We start from the raw sequence: 3,313 nt of genomic DNA, 5'->3' as shown, positions 1-3,313 counted from the left end.
ATCCAAGTGCAGTGTAAAGAAAAGTTAAAAGAAATACATTTTTAAAGATAGCTTGGGGTAGGAAATTATAATTTGTCTTTTAAAAACTACCTGAATATCTAAATTGTACCGTTCATTCTCGAGTAAAATGATAACGTCTAATAAAGTATTGAAGTGCATTATGATCCAAAACAAGACCTGTAAACACGCATCTCTCTCTCTCTCTCTCTCTCTCTCTCTCTCTCTCTCTCTCTCACACACACACACACACACACACATTCACACCCACACACACCCACACAGATGCAGACAGTGAAAATATGCACAAGTTTTTGAAAAAATGCGTTGAGTCAGGTCATCTGTAAGTACATTCTATTATCTCTGGGTGGGCTCGATGAATCGCCAATCGCTTGTCTGATATTCTTGAAACATAGAAAGAGTCCATCTGTATAGCTAAACCTAGCTATTTACAGCAAATTCTAGTTGACCAATAAACAGCAGCTATGTTTTAAAGTCTGAACTATGTGGGATAAATCTGATAAAACTGTCCGCTTTGTGCATATTGTGATGCGTCCTTTTATCGTAACTCAATAGAACTTTCATGCTAAATAAATACAACTTCTGTTTATAGTTACCATTATGTGGCAATACTATATCAATATTGAAATAAATGCTGTTATATGAAAAATTCTAAGGCTGCATTCATGACAACTTAATTCCAGTTCCTACGTACTCCGTACAAGAGGCATAAAAACGTTGTAGAGTTACACATTGTGACTGTGCGACCTAGAATTTACTCTAATGAAACTTAACGTATCGAATGGCCCAAATACCGTCTATTCTTTTGTCAATCGGTTAATAACCTTTCAGACGATTTACCCAGTCGAATTGGAACTTAAGTTTAGCTTAAGTCGGTAAATGCAGAGTAAGTAGCTGAGTCATCGAAATAATATTGTCGATTAAAACTCTCATTCTGTGCCTATCTATGTTTGTCTTTCTGCCGGGGACCATGTCCTCCCCCCCCACCAAAAAAAAAATAAATATATATTGTACCCGAAAAGTTAGATGTAAATGTAAATGACACTTGCATTACGATGATGCCCTTTGAGCGTACACCAGTTTAATTTCTTCTTCTTCTCCTAACATGTCGTCGAAGATGACCAGGTTGGATTGACTGGAGTCAGACACCAGCCCGTCGTCTTCGCCCGGAATGCCTTCCACAAACGATGGAATCGCATTGACTTTCTCGCAAGAGGCTGTACGCCGCTTGCCACTCTTTGTAACACCATAATATTCGCTGAGGCGGACAATCGATCAAATGATGTTTATATTCGATCAAACGTTTGACAAATTGGGGTTTTGCCTAAACCGCTGGGCGCGGCAATTTAATGTTAAAGGGATGGCGAATATTCAAGTCTCCCAACTGTCATGATCTAAGCGTTCTTCGATGACCTTGCAAGTGGAGGAAGAGGGAGTAGAGACAGAAGAGGTAGCCATAATGAAGATTTTGACAATTTTGATACGAAGAGAAACAAGACAGGAGTTCTTATACTTTGTGCAGAATACATTTCTTTATTGTTCTAAAATGGAACTACACGAAAGACAAAAATACAAAAAAGCCAAAGGGTTAAATACAGAGATAACATACACATCAAAACAATCACTCATATGCATCATACAATTGTATGTGCATCATGTAAATTTATTACAGCGTGTTAAGAAACTAAATTGCAATAGTCCACACGTATATGTTTATATGCATGTAGCGTACTTACTCCTCTTACACAGGTAACAACTTGCAAGCTACCCCCACCCTCCCGCCTACCAATGACTAGTGTTAGGGCGACCATAACATACGACTCATTTACCATGCCAGCCATCGTATCGATATAGTAAACGTATGCACTGTTTGAACGAATTAACGGCAAGACGTCCAGTAAAATATAACTTCTACATTGCCAGATAGTGATCGGTCACGGCTAACATTGTCGCCGAAACAAGGACACGAAACTTACGGGTATTGTTTGATTTCTGAATAAATAAAGTTAAAAAGAGTAAAGTCACTCACCTTCTGCTCCCTGGTTGCGTAGTCTAACCTACACGAGTCATACTAGGAAGACGACTTAGGCGTCGAGTTCAAATAATGACACGAACTCTATTCATCGATTTCACGAAATCAAATTGTCACGGTCTTTCGTACTACCGCAGCGTCCTATTCGGCATAGATCCTTTGCTGGTTTGGTGCTAATGATTCACGTGCAGCACTATTGATCCAAGTGCAGTGTAAAGAAAAGTTATAAGAAATACATTTTTAATGATAGCCTGGGGTAGGAAAATATAATTTGTCTTTTAAAAACTACCTGAATATCTAAATTGTACCGTACATTCTCGAGTAAAATGATAACATCTAATAAAGTATTGGAGTGCATTATGATCCAAAACAAGACCTGTAAACACGCATCTCTCTCTCTCTCTCTCTCTCTCTCACACACACACACACACACACACACACACATTCACACCCACACACACCCACACAAATGCAGACAGTGAAAATATGCACAAGTTTTTGAAAAAATGCGTTGAGTCAGGTCATCTGTAAGTACATTCTATTATCTCTGGGTGGGCTCGATGAATCGCCAATCGCTTGTCTGATATTCTTGAAACACAGAAAGAGTCCATCTGTATAGCTAAACCTAGCTATTTACAGCAAATTCTAGTTGACCAATAAACAGCAGCTATGTTTTAAAGTCTGAACTACGTGGGATAAATCTGATAAAACTGTCCGCTTTGTGCGTACTGTGATGCGTCCTTTTATCATAATTCAATGGAACTTTCATGCTAAATAAATACAACTTCTGTTCATAATTACCATATGTGGCAATACTATATCAATATTGAAATAAATGCTGTTATATGAAAAATTCTAAGGCTACATTCATGACAACTTAATTCCAGTTCCTACGTACTCCGTACAAGAGGCATAAAAACGTTCTAGAGTTACACAATGTGACTGTGCGATCTATAATTTACTCTAATGAAACTTAACGTATCGAATGGCCCAAATACCGTCTATTCTTTTGTCAATCGGTTAATAACCTTTCAGACGATTTACCCAGTCGAATTGGAACTAAAGTTTAGCTTAAGTCGGTAAATGCAGAGTAAGTAGCTGAGTCATCGAAATAATATTGTCGATTAAAACTCTCATTTTGTGCCTATCTATGTTTGTCTTTCTGCCGGGGACCATGTCCCCCAAAAATAAATATATATTGTACCCGAAAAGTTAGATCCAATTTGTCAAGTTCCTTCGGTCAACTGTTAATACTGATGATAT

This window comes from Sinohyriopsis cumingii, chromosome 5 (genome assembly GCF_028554795.1).
Source record: "Sinohyriopsis cumingii isolate HCF-2022 chromosome 5, ASM2855479v2, whole genome shotgun sequence".
NCBI lineage: Eukaryota > Metazoa > Mollusca > Bivalvia > Unionida > Unionidae > Sinohyriopsis > Sinohyriopsis cumingii.
The sequence above is the reverse complement of the archived record's forward strand: the minus strand, read 5'-3'. Positions refer to the sequence as shown.